Source organism: Globicephala melas, chromosome X, assembly GCF_963455315.2.
Source record: "Globicephala melas chromosome X, mGloMel1.2, whole genome shotgun sequence".
Taxonomy (NCBI): Eukaryota; Metazoa; Chordata; class Mammalia; order Artiodactyla; family Delphinidae; genus Globicephala; species Globicephala melas.
Genome location: NC_083335.1, coordinates 97,890,091 through 97,907,547, shown reverse-complemented (window position 1 = coordinate 97,907,547; position 17,457 = coordinate 97,890,091). Strand labels below are relative to the sequence as shown.

Here is a 17,457-nt window from a genome sequence, read left to right as displayed (position 1 = left end):
CATTGATATTTAACCAAAATACAGAAGCAACCCTTATTATTATTCTTTCTAGTTAGGAGTCTCCTCATGAGGGTTGGAATGCTGTTGGCCCTGAACTCCTGGTTATGGGCTCCAGTACTCCTAAATGCCAGAGAAGTGTCCATGAGGCAAAAGCAGGGAGTTGTAAAAGATTCCGTTGAATGTGTTTAGTGAGTGAGGAATGGGAGAAAGTTCTGTTTCGACCTCAGTAGTAAAGGAAGATGATACACTGAACATCACTTCCTCTGTAAAACTTTCCATGCTTCCCCAAGATGAGGGCAAGTTCTGTGATAAGCTGTCACAGCACTTCATACTTCTCTTTGGTAGTACCAATCACAACTGAATCAAATAATTAGCTAGTGTTTAGGTGGTGAGTCTCTCCACTCCACGTTGTTCAGTGAGAATAAGCACGGTGTTTCCTCCATCGCCTCACACCATGCCTGGTATAGACTAAGCAATAAAATATGTGTCCGGTACTGTGCTTGGCACAGAGCAAAGAGAAGTGAATAAGAAAGACGATTCATCCTGCCTTCATGAACATGCAAAATAGATTTAAGTCACATATATCCATCTTGGAACCCTCTCCCAGAGCTTGTAAATGTGCTCAGAGCTATTCAGTTCCCCACTACCTACACCTACAACCCATTTCTCAAACTTTTTAGCAATAATCTTCACTGTTATATTGAAGTTATATTGTTATATTGAAGTTACTGTTATATTGAAGTTACTCTTTGGACTATCACCAAAACTTCTAATTTGCAAAATCCAGTAAATTACTTTAATCTATATCTTACTCAATTTTGGGTGGCATTTAGTACTTAGGTCCTCCTCTCATGATCAATCTCCTGCCTTCCTGTCTCTTCCTTCTTGGTCTCCCTGTGGCTGTATGATCTTCATATCACCTTCTTCTCAAGTGACACATTCTCCCATGGATTCAACTGCTAAATATATACAGTGGCATTTTATCATAGGCATATTAAGTGAACCCCTCCCCTTTACCTGCTCCCCAAACCCTGTCATTCCTAGTGGATTTCCTGTTCTCTTGCCTAATACATTAGCATAGAAATTCATCCTAGCATACTTCACCTCCCTACTCTGTCATATTTAAGCATTCATTAAGTTCCATCTATCAATCCTCTCCTTCCCAGTCTTCTCCATCTATCTTGTCACTACCCTGGTTTAGGATATTATCATCTCTTATCTGGATTAATATTACCAGTCTCCAAATGGGTATTTTTTTCCCTCAAATATGTCAAAATTTAGAAGATATTCCCATCCAGAGCACTAGCTCAATCTCTGCAAGCGTGATAGTGGGTCAAGTTTTCCAGATTACTGGGGACACAATCCTATGCATGGCTGATTCATGCAGTGATGGAACCTTGCATGCCCCCTGTACATCTGCAAGTTTGAGATGTCTAGTGTACATTAACAATCACCCTTTGTTAGCTTTATTTTACAACATATTAGAGGGGGCAATGTCAGTCATCTTTGGTACAAAATGTAGTTGGCAAGAAAGAAAAAGAAGTGTTCATTCAGCCCATGAATGTGTAACCTTACAATGCTTTTTATAACTTTAAACATCCACCCTCATGAAAACTCTTTATAAAACCACTGTCATTATGATCAACCAACATTTTAAGTTGAAACATATATATATATACACATATATACAAGTTTCTGATCTTGCTCTGTACCAACATAGCACTTATGGAACTAAGGAAATCCCTATAGCCACCCTAGCTTCCATCTTTTTCTTGTCTTTTGAAATGCCTTAAAGTACAAAGAAATGTTTTCAGGCAAAGGTAAAAATAATTGTCAGGATGATGGTTCTGTAGACAGGGAGTGTTCAATGACAGTGCAGTTCCTATGGTGAGATACTATAATGAGTTCAAAGTGTTTACAACTTCAATACTGCTTGCCAAAGTCTCCCTTCAATGAAGTGGATTCTTGGCTACAAGCCACAAATGTGCTTTCAGAAATAAAAAGCATGTGCATATACTGGTGTCTCTATTATTGGCCCAGGTGAGGCAGTTACTTTTTTATTCTCAATAAAAAGTTTTCTCAAGATATTCATAATTTCACAAAAGTGTTCACAGTTATAAATCATATAGTTATTTACAGAAAAATCAGAGTCTCACTGTGATCATGATTTGTATAAGCAATATAGTCATGTAGTCTATGTAATATAGTAAAGATTTTCAAGGTTGTTTTCTGTTTAATAGGCTGTATAATTCTGCAGCCTATTAATTTTATTAATAAAAATATTTTTCCCTCAGGAGAAAGAGACAGCAGTTTGCACTAAAGAGTAAAACTAAGAGACACAACCAGTAGACAACATAAACATGAAATTATAAAGTTTTTAAGTTATTAAAAATATTTTTGGAATTAACCATTATTTTCACCAAATCTACAAATTGTATTCTATCAAATTATAAAAATTAATCTCCATTTTTAGATTTAAAAGTATTTCTCTTTATACAGCTACTAACAAGGTTTTGTCCTGGCATATGGAAAATGGGGTAAAAAGTCTTTCACATACTGACATGTTTAGACACAGCTGCAAATAGCTCCAAAGGATTGCATTTCTAACCTGGGCTTCATTACTCAAAGGTGTTCTGTTTGGAAACAAGATTCCACATAAGGATCATGAATGGGCTTCAGAGGCTACAGGAACACTGGAAAATGTATGCAAACTATGTTCAAGGTTTTTCTGTTTGTTTGTTTGTTTTTAAGACGATCAACAACATTCAGCAGAATCTCAAACAGATCCGATTCAAAAATGAGTTAAGAAGCATTAATCTAGGGCAGGCTATATTTCTCAGGGTGTGGTCCAGAGCAGCATCAAATTTTTCCACAAATTCTGATTCAGAATGTTTGGAAAATTTATAGATATTCAGAAACTTCCCAGGAAGAGTCTGATGATTAGTTAATTTTCCACTGATGCTCTAGGGCAAATTGTGGCTGGAAAACACCTTATCTGCAGCCTTATCTGCATGCTTGTTGAAAAGGCAGAATCTTGACCCCACCCCCAGACCTACCAAATCAAAATCTCTGAGGGCGAGACCCAGCAATCTGTGTTTTAACAACCTCTCCAAATGATTCTAATGCAGGCTGAAGTATGAGAGCAGAGCACTGGCCCAGTGAAAAAAAAAAAGAATAGGTGACTGCTTAGATGACACAAAAGCATACAGCTCTTCCTGCGCTTAAGCCCTGAATAGCTTTTAATAATAGAAAAAGCTATTATTTACTGAGAACTTATTATGTGCCAAGCACAAGAGTAAATATAACACTTTTTATTTTTAAAGGAAAATTCTGAGGGTGGTATTGTTATTAATCCTGTTACGCAGATAAGCACACTGAGGACCAAAGAGTTGAACTAGTAGTTTACATAAAACAGCAGGACCAGACAGGAATTAAATCCAGGTTCAATGGTTGTGATTTTAACAATTGTATCTATACAACTTCAGAAAGTACACATTGAAAGAGTCTTAGGGCTAGGAAAAGCCATGCATTATATGTATTATTTAAGGGAAATTAAGATTGATGAGTCAAACCATGAAAGGTGATATTGAGTATATCAAGTAGCATACCAATCCATGGTTAAAAACAGACTATCAATGGGCGTGGATTGACCAAGTGTAATATGGCGACCAATTTTTTAGTCAAAAATTGTTCCCTTAAAGTAATGGCGCTTATAAATGTGAATACATTTTACATATTCTATGATGCAGAAAGACTACTAAGTCAGACATTACAGAGACCAAACAGCCAGTCACCTCCTTAAAATCGTTCACAGTGCTCTGATTAGCTACTTTGCCTGAAGCACGTCACACAAGTGCTTTCTTTATCCTCCTAACTAAACTTTTTGATGTAATGAAGTGATTAGCAGAAAATTTTCTCCCATTTGGGGCCTATATAGCAAATGCCCCACTAGGTCCTAAGTGCCTCTAAGACCCAAACACAAGGGGTCAATGCAGGGAAGGAATATGCTTGTTATTTCATGTACTATGGGCATGACTTATTTTCCAAATTAACTAGGCTGATTAGTAAATGTAAGACGAGGTCTAAGGTGTGACTGAATCACCATGATATCCATCCTTTGAGAACTGTGACTCAGCAGGTGGGAAAAGAGAAAAGAAATGTCCAACATCTTGATTGTCACTGACACTTGTGAAATTATCATTTGACAAACCGTGATGAAATAATTTGGTGGGAATCCAATACAACTAATGAGTCATTTAATTAAATAAAATTCTGTCTCCCCAACTAAATGGTATGCAATGATAAGAGCTCCACTCCAATACTTATCTAGAAAATAGATGTCTAGATTTCTTTCCTTTATGACTGTTTAACAGCCAGCCTAGGTATAATATTATCTAGAATTTATATGGTCAACTCTTAATTGTTCACATGGTTCTTAAACAGTTTGTAGAGTATCCTGTTTTTCCCCCCTGCTTTCTGCCTATAATCCAAAGATTACATTTCTTATTAGCATTTCCTTAAAGAAAATGGAAAGAGAATGAAAGGAAATGAAATGCAAATAGCCAATATTTCAAGTTCTTAACACCTTTAGCACAGTATGTGAACATCCTAGCTAAACTGAAGCCTTTGAGTTTCCAGTTGATTTCATCTATCCAAGGCTGTGATAACTGAGGTAGACACTATAAGAAAAATAACTAAAAAAATATTTTGTCTATTAAAAAAACAATGAAAAGGCAATTGATTAACAGCAAAAAACCTCATTATTGACTAAATAACAATGATTTATGAATATCCGTGGTTGATCATAAAGACAAATTTGCAATGTTAACTTAAAAATGTGTGTCTAGCAGCACACATACCAAAAAGATTTGACATTAGGAATTAGGTGTTATAACTGTTATTTGAATCAACAAATCAGTTTGCTCAAATTAAAACATAGGTATTTACATACAGTTCACTAATCATTTTATTTATTTATTTATTTATTTATTTTTTTGCAGTATGTGGGCCTCTCACTGCCGTGGCCTCTCCCGTTGTGGAGCACAGGCTCCGGACGCGCAGGCTCAGCAACCATGGCTCACGGGCCCAGCTGCTCCGCGGCATGTGGGATCTTCCCGGACCGGGGCACGAACCCGCGTCCCCTGCATCGGCAGGAGGACTCTCAACCACTGCACCACCAGGGAAGCACCACTGATCATTTTTTAATATGACTGTTGGCCCTTTCCATGAGATTAAAGACAGAGGCTCTGCCTTATTTTCCACTTTTGCTCCATGAAACCTATTACAGTTCTACACACACAGAGACACTCATAAATGTTTATTGCTCTAGTTGTGATTTACAACATTAAAAATAGTTACAGATTTTTCTTCCCACCAGAGGAAAAGAAAGTTATGTATATTGCTACTTCATAGACCCGATGAAAAGGAACATGCCATTAGATGCAAGAAGATACTATCAATCCATCAATTTAACCTCTATCCACCCTCGAGATAGTTTCTTCTGATTAAAATAGAAATTTAATTAAATATAAGAATTAAAATATAATTCTCACTAAAGTGAGAAAAATGGCCCATATCTTAGTAGGAAGTTTTAGCAGGAAGTTTAGTAGGAAGTAGCAAAATTTGATTTTTGGAAAGAAGAGAAACCTACTTATTTTAGAAATAAATCAAGAAATGTATGCAATACCTATCTGGTATGGTCTTTAGAAACACGATATTTTATATGATAATTTATATCACAGTACTATAAATCAGATACCTTCATTATGTTTCTTCCATATGTCAGGTTTTGGAAACATAGAGAAGGGTATGGGCATGCTCATATGAAAGTGGGGAAGGGAGGAAAGGAGGAATAGAAGGAGAAAGTGGTTATGAACACAGCACTGAGAAGGGAACATGAGAAACTAAGGTGCTGTTAATATATACAGAGGTATTCCGGATTAAACGAGGCTAATTCCAAGAGCTCTCCAATTTTCACTAATACACTTTGCCTTCTTAAATATATGGCAAACCATTTAATAATTAGAATGCAAATAAATTCATTCATATTAAAAACACTTAAAATATATAATAGAACATTCTCTTCTATTTTGCTTACTAAATCACATCTTGATTTTCCTTATTGTTAAAGTAGACCAAAACTTAGTGTGACTTGCTCTGGACCCCATGGACCTCAGCACCCCAATCCCATGCCATTGCTCCCCTAGCTGTCGGCATTCCAGTCACCCAAGCCTTCCTTTAATTTCCTAACATCCCAGGATCAGGGCCCTCCCCTCAGACTCGGGCTTCTCTCTGCCGGAACACCTTTCCAGCCCCACCTTTTTTCTCTTCCTTTATGGAGCCACGCTCTGCTTCTACACAACAAGCTAGTTCCAACTCATCCTTCAGATCTCCGTTTCAATACCACTTCCTCAGAGAAGACTGTCTTGATATCTTATTCCCGCCAGTAGAATCATGCTCCCTATTTTCTAGTTTTATAGTACCCTGAATTTGCAATCGTATTATACATCAAATTAAACTATTATGCAACCCTAATTTTGCTGGTACTCCTCAAAGGAAAGTAAATACTAACACATAAACCTTTTCTGATTTCTTCATTAAATTCATCAAAGCCCAACAAAGAAATTCTGCCAGTAGCAGGTAGTCAGTAAACATTTGTAGACTTTGTACTTCTTCCAGATCTTGTCCCATTTTGCACTGAGCCCACCTTAGAAATTTGGGTTTTATGCTGACATAGTTCTTCTAAATAAAAGCTCACCACGGGGCTTCCCTGGTGGCGCAGTGGTTGAGAATCCACCTGCCAATGCAGGGGACACGGGTTCGTGCCCTGGTCCGGGAAGATCCCACATGTCCCAGAGCGGCTAGGCCCGTGAGCCATGGCCGCTGAGCCTGTGCGTCCGGAGCCTGTGGCCCGCAACGGGAGAGGCCACGGCAGTGAGGGGCCCATGTACCGCAAAAAAAAAAAAAAAAGAAAGAAAAAAAAAGCTCACCACAAACCCTGCCCCTGGCATGTCTTCATCCTAAGGCCGGCATAAAGCATACTCCAATGACACCTTCAATTAAATGTTCAGATTCTTCACTGAGCTGTGAATGTTCTACAGTCTATCAGTGCCTTTCTTAAAATCTGATGCAAGGAACTAAACATAAGACACTTGAATATCCCTGGCCAGTGTAAAGGAGATGGAAAATATTACTTCCTTCAGTCTAGATACAGTACTATACTGCATACACTGTAATACACTACACCACACTATACTACACGGTGCATCATTTCTGTTGATTTGGCATTTTTAGAATATTTGTCACACAGTAGGTTAATTTTGCTTTCTGTTCTTGACTCTGTATGTTAATATATTCTGGAGGGACGGAACAAAGACTTACTCATCTTTATATCACCTAGAATGCTGAGCATACAGACAACATTAAATAACAAACCATTTAAAAAAAAGACATATATAAAATAGATAATCAACAAGGACCTACTGTATAGCACAGGGAACTCTACTCAATATTCTATAATAACCTATATGGGAAAAGAATCTGAAAAAGAATGGATATATGCATAACTGAATCATTTCGCTGTACACCTGAAACTAATCCAGCATTATAAATCAACTATACTCCAATATAAAATAAAAATTAAATTTAAAAAAATTTAAAATAAAAATAATCAGGAAAAAAAACAAAGACAGCAATTAAGAGGGTACAAGCCCTGAAACGTATGGACACCAAGGTGGGAAAGTGGCAGGGGGCGGGTGGTGGTGGTGGGATGAATTGGGAGATAGGGATTGACATATATACACTAATATGTATAAAATGGATAACTAATAAGAACCTGCTGTATAAAAAAAATAAATATTTTTTTTTAAAACAGAGGGTACAAGTCCTGTTAAATTCTATTTTGTGGGTTTTGACCCAGTGATTTACCCTATCGTGAAAACTTCTCATCCTGATTTTATCCTCCCTCTAGATGTGTGTCATATACAGAACTGGAAATCAGTCCTTTGCTGATGTTATTCAAGTTACTGACCAATTATTCAGCAAAAGAAAGCCTGTGATAGCTTACTAATGATAATAAAAATAGTTAAGAGTTGCAGAGCACTTAGTATCTACCAGACAGGTACCCTCCTGAATGATTTTATATCTATCACCTCATTTAATCCTCAATATAATCGTAGCAGATGGATACTATAACCATCGCCATTTCACAAGTGAGGAAACTGAAGCACAGTGTAACTTGCTCAAGGTCACAAAGCTTCTTAGTGGTACAGCTAGGATTCAAACCTAGGCAGTATGTCTCAAGAGCCCTTGTTACTAAAGAGCTATTCTATCTACGGAGCTCACTGTCACAGCAAATCAGTACGGTATCAATTCTCCTGCCAACTCTGTCATAAAGATGACATTACACCTTCTTATCTCCTGATACCCCAGAGCCTGGGTCACTGTTTTATGCAAACAGAAATAAAGCCTTTCCCAAAGAAGTAGGTCCCACAGTAAAAGAATGCTATCTTGAATCATATGAGACACTCACAACCAGTCACAAATATGCCTTGCTGTTGAACAAGCTGTTAATTTAGGTCAACGGTTCAATAAACAGCTCACTGCAGATACAAACATACAGAAAATTTCAAGGCAAATCTATATGGTAGGTCAATGAGTGTCTAATTTACACTTGGTATCATGTGTACTGTTACTTATTTTTTTTAAGTTATAGGAACTACACATTCGATTTAGAAGACAAATAACCAATTATAAGACTGTTGAGTAACCATGAAATCACTGGGTAGATGGTTCCCACTACCACTGTGGCTTCTTCTGTGCATTCTTCCCCATAACTGTTTTCCCAGAAGTAATCTGATATTTTCTTTCCTTCCGGCCTCCATACACTATGTCTTTTCTGCCTGAAACATCCTATTTGTCTGCTCCTTTAAATGTCAGCTAAGTTACCACTACCCCTGCAAAATTTCTGACAGTACAAATCTCGGTTCAATGCATGATCTGCCGGCAAAGCACTCTTGATCTCCCACAGCATATATGTTTTTCTTTACTCATTGCAATGATGAAGCATTCTCTGTGTATCTATTTTGTTCCCATGAGTATAAGAACAGTGTCTTTTTTCTTTGTATACTAGTTAGTTTGAACAGCTCAATAATAAAAACTCAATTATTATGTCACATCCGTGAATGAATATTTATCTGTAAGTAAATCCCATATCAATTCACCATCTCGTTGTACAGAATACACGTTCACATAGTATTTTACCAATGGCCGATACTATTAGCATCTACCTGGAACGAAGGACATTTTAGGGTATAGGTCTCCTTATATTTCCTGCAGAAACGTCTGCCCAGATTAACCCACAAGTTTAAATTTAAAACTCATCTAGCTGGTATGACAAAACAGTGGGATGTATGTAGATAAAGAACAATATTATACAGTTCATATTAATTTGGAAATCATCTGGCCAATATCATTTCTTTTAAAGCTGAGAAATCTAGAGTGCAGGGAAGTTTAGCAAATTGTATGATATATAAACAATCAGTGATTTAAAAAAAACTAGGACTAGATCATGGAATTCTGACTCCTTCTATGACAGTGACCTCTCAGTACTATACACAAATACAACGTAGGTATCACAGGAGGTATAATGTCATATTATTTTTGACATGAGTAACCAATCTAATTCTTTCATTATTTTGATATGAGCAACTGAAGGTGTGCTTTTTTTATTCTACAGGATTACTATATAAGACCTGTCCTTCTCAGATATTTGTCTTTCTGGGACTCAATAATTTCTAGCTAAAACAAAATCTAGTTGGTATTGACCATGAAATTGTGAGTTGTAGTGAAAAGGGTTCAGTCCCTGTAGGTTCAAGTAGGCAGAACAGCTTTCACAGGAGGAAGGGAACTGGGTAGGAAAGTCTTCCTTTACTAAGTAACCAATGGGTATGGTAAACCAAGGGATGAATTAGAGAGCAATGCTCTCTTGTAAAAACTTCATCTTCAGGGGCTTCCCTGGTGGCGCAGTGGTTGGGAGTCTGACTGATGATGCGGGGGACGCGGGTTTGTGCCCAGGTCCGGGAGGATCCCACATGCTGTGGAGCGGCTGGGCCCGTGAGCTGTGGCCGCTGGGCTTGCGTGTCCGGGGCCTGTGCTCCGCAGCGGGAGAGGCTGCGGCGGTGAGAGGCCTGCGTACCAGAAAAAAAAAAAAAAAGCTTCGCCTTCAGACAATGATTATTAAAGAAGATGAAAAAAATTTTAAATGCAACATGAGTAAAACTTTCTTTTAAAGGAGGATTTGGAAGTGAGCACATATTGCTTTAAAATAAAAATGCTTCCAGTAATTCACACAGCTGCACTCTAAATCTTTTCAGTTCAGATTCTTTGAAATGTCTTAATTCTAATAGATAGAAGCTCCCAGAGGGCAGATAATATGCTTACTTAAACTAAACCCCATAGCACCTAAGCACAGTAATATATGGATGAGCAATCAATGTTTTATAACACAATGATACTTGCATTCTTCCAGTGAATTCCCTTTTTTCAATTAATCAATTAATTTATTTATTTTTTGGTTGCATTGGGTCTTCGTTGCTGTGCAGGCTTTTCTCTAGTTGCAATGAGCAGGGGCTACTCTTTGTTGCAATGCATGGGTTTCACACTGCGGTGGCTTCATTTGTTGCGGAGCATGGGGTCTAGGTGTGCGGGCTTCAGTAGTTGTGACACACAGGCTCAGTAGTTGTGGCTCACGAGCTCTACAGCACAGGCTCAGTAGTTGTGGCACACAGGCTTAGTAGCTCTGCAGCATGTGGAATCTTCCTGGACCAGGGCTCAAACCCATGTCCCCTGCATTGGCAGGCGGATTCTTAACCACTGTGCCACTAGGGAAGTCCCAGTTAATTCTTAATTGCAAAAAATTTTAAATAATATGCAATCTTTTGACTAATGAGTATAACATAGGAGTTAAATGTAAATAGCCATAAAAATAACTTCAGTTTGGATTTAATACTGCATTTTTGTCCTTAGCATTATATCTTCAAAGTAGTATTAACTACTTAATAAAACATTTTTCTAAGTTGGGAAGTGACCAAGAAAATGTTGTGTACTTAAAGGCAGAGGGAGTACAAATAAGATGGATACAGAGGGAAACAGGGTATGGGTTACACTCGTGCTACATTAACTGCTCCACTGGAGCAAACTAATTAATTTTTCTTCATGCAATGTAATCAGCAAGCTTAATCTCAGGAAAAGAAGAATGCAATTGTTACTGCAAATATTAAACATCATACTACCTATCATTTAATTGCAGTAACTAAAGAAACTCCAAAAGTTTATTAATGTTCTATGCATAATGGCTCTTTTTTGCATTGAATATATTTTTTAAGCAGTACTAACTACATAAACTAAATCTTAGTAACGTTTTCATATTAAGGAACTTATTAAAATCCATTTGTTCCACAAAAGGAATAATTATCTCACTATACCAGCTAGACAAGAAATTCAATTCGAGCAGAAAGAAAAGTTTTAAAATATTTCATAAACAGTAAGCTAGACTTCTCAGAGTAGACATAAAGCTGAAAACATCGTATTTCAGCAGCTTCAATGCCTGTTTTCTTATTAAATCATAAATTTCATTACTTTATATTTTCTTCTACAATAACAAAGTACAGAAAGCTAACTGTGAATGTCTAGTAGGTCAGAAGGAGAAAAATGTACAGCTAATTATGATTTTTATGACAGTGAAGTCATTAAAAACCAGAAGCATGCAAAACTTATAAACCAACAAAAATCTTCAACTATTCAAATAACACTCTGGGCAAGTTGATGTGATTCCAATATCATATGTTTTATCCATTTAGTTTTAAAAAGTCGTCAGGAGAAGAGTGCCCGGCAGGGGGATGGTGGGGAGCCAGTCGGAAACATTCGCCTCTAGACAATTAAAATGGAGAAATTTAATAATCCATAAGAGGGAGCTTCAAGATGGTGGAAGAGTAAGATGCGGAGATCACCTTCCTCCCCACAAATACATCAGAAATACATCTACATGTGGAACAAGTCCTACAGAACACCTACTGAACGCTGGCAGAAGACCTCAGACCTCCCAAAAGGCAAGAAACTCCCCCACGTACCTGGGTAGGACAAAAGAAAAAAGAAAAAACAGAGACAAAAGAATAAGGGCGGGACCTGCACCAGTGGGAGGGAGCTGTGAAGGAGGAAAGGTTTCCACACACCAGGAAACCCCTTGGCGGGCAAAGACTGCGGGTGGCAGAGGGGGGAAGCTTCGGAGCCAAGGAGGAGAACGCAGCCACAGGGGTGCGGAGGGCAAAGCGGAGAGATTCCCGCACAGAGAACCGGTGCCAACCAGCACTGACCTGCCCGAGAGGCTCGTGTGCTGCCCCGCCGGGGCAGGCGGGGGCTGGGAGCTGAGGCTCGGGCTTCGGAGGTCGGATCCCAGGGATAGGACTGGGGTTGGCTGCGTGAACACAGCCTGAAGGGGGCTAGTGCACCACAGCCAGCCAGGAGGGAGTCCGGGAAAAGGTCTGGACCTGCCGAAGAGGCAACAGACATTTTCTTGCCTCTGTTTCCTGGTACGCGAGGAGAGGGGATTAAGAGTGCTGCTTAAAGGAGCTCCAGAGATGGGCACGAGCCACGGCTAACAGCGCGGACCCCAGACACGGGCATGAGACGCTAAGGCTGCTGCTGCCGCCACCAAGAAGCCTATGTGCAAACACAGGTCACTATCCACACCTCCCCTCCCAGGAGCCTGTGCAGCATGCCACTGCCACGGTCCCATGATCCAGGGATAACTGCCCCAGGAGAACGCATGGCGCGCCTCAGGCTGGTGCAACGTCACACTGGCCTCTGCCGCCGCAGGCTCGCCCCGTATCCACACCCCTCTCTCTCCCTGTCCTGAGTGAGCCAGATCCCCCAAATCAGCTGCTCCTTTAACACCTTCCTGTCTGAAAGAAGAAGAAACGCCCTCAGGCGACCTACACGCAGAGGCGGGACCAAATCCAAAGCTGAAACCCGGGGGCTGTGCAAAGAAGAGAAAGGGAAATCTCTCCCAGCAGCCTCAGGAACAACAGATTAAATCTCCACAATCAACTTGATATATCCTACATCTGTGGAATACCTGAATAGACAACCGAATCATCCCAAATTGAGGAGGTGGATTTCGGGAGCAAAGATATATATTTTTTTCCCTTCTTCTCTTTTTATGAGTGTGTATGTGTATGCTTCTGTGTGTGATTTTGTCTGTATAGCTCTGCTTTTACCATTTATCCTAGGGTTCTCTCCATTTTGTTTGTTTGTTTGTTTGTTTTAGTATACTTTTTAGCATTTGTTATCATTGGTTGATTTGATTTTTGGTTTGGTTGCTCTCTCTTTCTTTCCTTTTCTTATTACTTAAAAAAATATTTTAATAATTCTTTTTTATTTTAATTATTTTATTTCATTTTATTTTATTTTATTTTATCTTCCTCTTTCTTCCTTTCTTTCTTTTTCTCACTTTTATTCTGAGCCGTGTGGATGACAGGCTCTTCGTGCTCCAGCCAGGTGTCAGGGCTGTGCCTCTGAGGTGGGAGAGACAAATTCAGGTCATTCGTCCACAAGAGACCTCCCAGCTCCACGTAATTATCAAACAGCGAAAATCTCCCAGAGATCACCAACTCAATGCCAAGCCCAGCTCCACTCAACAACCAGCAAGCTACAGAGCTGGACACCCTATGCCAAACAATTAGCAAGAGAGGAACACAACCCCATCGATTAGCAGAGAGGCTGCCTAAAATCATAATAAAGCCGCAGACACCCCAAAACAAACCACCATGTGGACCTGGCCACCAGAAAGACAAGATCCAGCCTCATCCACCAGAACACGGGCACTAGTCCCCGCCACCAGGAAGCCAACACAATCCACTGAACCAACCTTAGCTACTGGGGAAAGAAGCCAAAAACAACGGGAACTATGAACGTGCAGCCTGCGAAAAGGAGATCCCAAACACAGTAAGTTAAGCAAAATGAGAAGACAGAAAAACGCACAGCACATGAAGGAGCAAGGCAAAAACCCACCAGATCTAACAAATGAATTGGAAATAGGCAGTCTACCTGAAAAATAATTCAGAATAATGATAGTAAAGATGATCCAAAAACCTGGAAATAAAAGAGTGAAAATATAAGAAACGTTTAACGAGGACCTAGAAGAACTAAAGAGCAAACAAAAAATGATAAACAACAAAATAAATGAAATTAAAAATTCTCTAGAAGGGATCAATAGCAGAATAACTGAGGCAGAAGAACGGATAAGTGACCTGGAAGATAAAGCAGGGCAAATAACTACCGCAGAGCAGAATAAAGAAAAAAGAATGAAAAGAATTGAGGACAGTCTCAGAGACCTCTGGGACAACATTAAACACACCAACATTCGAATTATAGGGGTCCCAGAAGAAGAAAAGAAAAAGAAAGGGACTGAGAAAATATTTGAAGCGATTAGAGCTGAAAACTTCCCTAATATGGGAAAGGAAATAGTTAATCAAGTCCAGGAAGCACAGAGTCCCATACAGGATAAATCCAAGGAAAAACATGCCACGACATGTATTAAGCAAACTATCAAAAATTAAATACAAAGAAAAAATATTAAAAGCAGTAAGGGAAAAACAACAAATAACACACAAGGGAATCCCCATAAGGTTAAGAGCTGATCTTTCAGCAGAAACTCTGCAAGCCAGAAAGGAGTGGCAGGACATATTTAAAGTGATGAAGGAGTAAAAGCTACAACCAAGATTACTCTACCAGCAAGGATCTCATTCAGATTTGACGGAGAAATTAAAACCATTAAAGATAAGCAAAAGCTAAGAGAATTCAGCACCACCAAACCAGCTTTACAACAAATGCTAAAGAACTTCTCTAGGCAGCAGACACAAGAGAAGGAAAACACCTACAATAACAAGCCCAAAACAAGTAAGAAAATGGTAAAAGGAACATACATATCGGTAATTACCTTGAATGTAAATGGATTAAATTCTCCAACCAAAAGACAAAGACTGGCTGAATGGATACAAAAACAAGACTCATATATGTGCTGTCTACAAGAGACCCACCTCAGACCTAGGGACATATAGAGACTGAAAGTGAGGGGATGGAAAAAGATATCCCATGCAAATGGAAATCTAAAAAAAGCTGGAGTAGCAATTCTCATATCAGACAAAATAGACTTTAAAACAAAGACTATTACAACAGACAAAGAAGGACACTACCATCATCAAGGACACTACATGATGACCAAGGGATCCAAGAAGATATAACAATTGTAAATATTTATGCACCCAACATAGGAGCACCTCAATACAGAAGGCAAATACTAACAGCCATAAAAGGAGAAAGTGACAGTAACACAATCATAGTAGGGGACTTTAACACCCCATTTTCACCAATGGACAGATCATCCGAAGTGAAAATAAATAAGGAAACACAAGCTTTAAATGATACATTAAACAAGATGGACTTGATATTTATAGGACATTCCATCCAAAAACAACAGAATACACATTCTTCTCAAGTGCTCATGGAACATTCTTCAGGATAGATCATATCTTGGGTCACAAATCAAGCCCTGGTAAATTTAAGAAAACTGAAATTGTATCAACTATCTTTTCCGACCACAACGCTATGAAACTAGATATCAATTGCAGGAAAAGATATGTAAAAAATACAAACATATGGAGGCTAAACAATACACTCCTTAATAACAAAGAGATCACTGAAGAAATCAAAGAGGAAATAAAAAAATACCTAGAAACAAATGACAATGAAAACACGACGACCCAAAACCTATGGGATGCAGCAAAAGCAGTTCTAAAAGGGAAGTTTACAGCAATACAATCCTACCTTAAGAAAGAAGAAACATATCAAATAAATAACCTAACCCTACACCTAAAGCAATTAGAGAAAGAAGAAGAGAAAACCCCCAAAGTTAGGAGAGGGAAAGACATCATAAAGATCAGATCAGAAATAAATGAAAAAGAAACGAAGGAAACAATAGCAAAGATCAATAAAACTAAAAGCTGGTTCTTTGAGAAGATAAACAAAATTGACAAACCATTAGCCAGACTCATTAAGGAAAAAAGGGAGAAGACTCAAATCAATGGATTAGAAATGAAAAAGGAGAAGTAAGAACTGACACTGCAGAAATACAAAGGTTCACAAGAGAATACTACAAGCAACTCTATGCCAATAAAATAGGCAACCTGGAAGAAACAGGCAAATTCTTAGAAATGCACAACCTTCCAAGACTGAACCAGGAAGAAATAGAAAATATGAACAGACCAATCACAAGCACTGAAATTGAAACACTGATTAAAAATCTTCCAAAAAAGAAAGGCCCAGGACCAGATGGCTTCACAGGTGAATTCTATCAAACATTTAGAGAAGAGCTAACACCTACCCTTCTCAAATTCCTCCAAAATATATCAGAGGGAGGAACACTCCCAAACTCATTCTACGAGGCCAACATCACCCTGATACCAAAATCAGATAAAGACGTCACAAAGAAAGAAAACTACAGGCCAATATCACTGATGAACACAGATGCAAAAATCGTCAACAAAATACTAGCAAACAGAATCCAACAGCACATTAAAAGGATCATACACCATGATCAAGTGGGGTTTATCCCAGGAATGCAAGGATTCTTCAATATACACAAATCAATCAATGTGATACACCATTTTTCACAGAACCAGAACAAAATATTTCACAATTTCTATGGAAACAGAAAAGACCCTGAATAGCCAAAACAATCTTGAGAAAGAAAAATGGAGCTGGAGGAATCAGGCTCCCTGAGTTCAGACTATACTACAAAGCTACAGTAATCACGACACTATGGTATTGACACAAAAACAGAAATATAGATCAATGCAACAGGATAGAAAGCCCAGAGATAAACACACGCACATATGGTCACCTTATCTTTGATAAAGGAGGCAAGAATATACAGCGGAGAGAAGACAGCCTCTTTAATAAGTGGTGCTGGGAAAACTAGACAGGTACACATAAAATAGTGAAATTAGAACACTCCGTAACACCATACAGAAAAATAAACTCAAAATTGATTAAAGACATAAATGTAAGGCCAGATACTATCAAACTCGTAGAGGAAAACATAGGCAGAACACTCTAGGACATAAATCACAGCAAGATCCTTTTTGACCCACCTCCTAGAGAAATGGAAATAAAAACAAAAATAAACAAATGGGACCTAATGAAACTTCAAAGCTTTTACACAGCAAAGGAAACCATAAACAAGACCAAAAGACAACCCTCAGCATGGGAGAAAATATTTGTAAAGAAAGCAACCGACAAATGATTAATCTCCAAAATATACAAGCAGCTCATGCAGCTCAATATTAAGAAAACAAACAATCCAATCCAAAAATGGGCAGAAGACCTAAATAGACACTTCTC

General features: G+C 38.6%; 1 protein-coding gene across 1 annotated transcript in view; it reads right to left on the bottom strand.

Moving 5' to 3' along the window:
• The window catches only part of DMD (dystrophin), a 2,243,521-nt gene that overhangs the window by 1,653,868 nt on the left and 572,196 nt on the right, over positions 1–17,457 (bottom strand). The gene's annotated exons all lie outside the window — the stretch shown is intronic.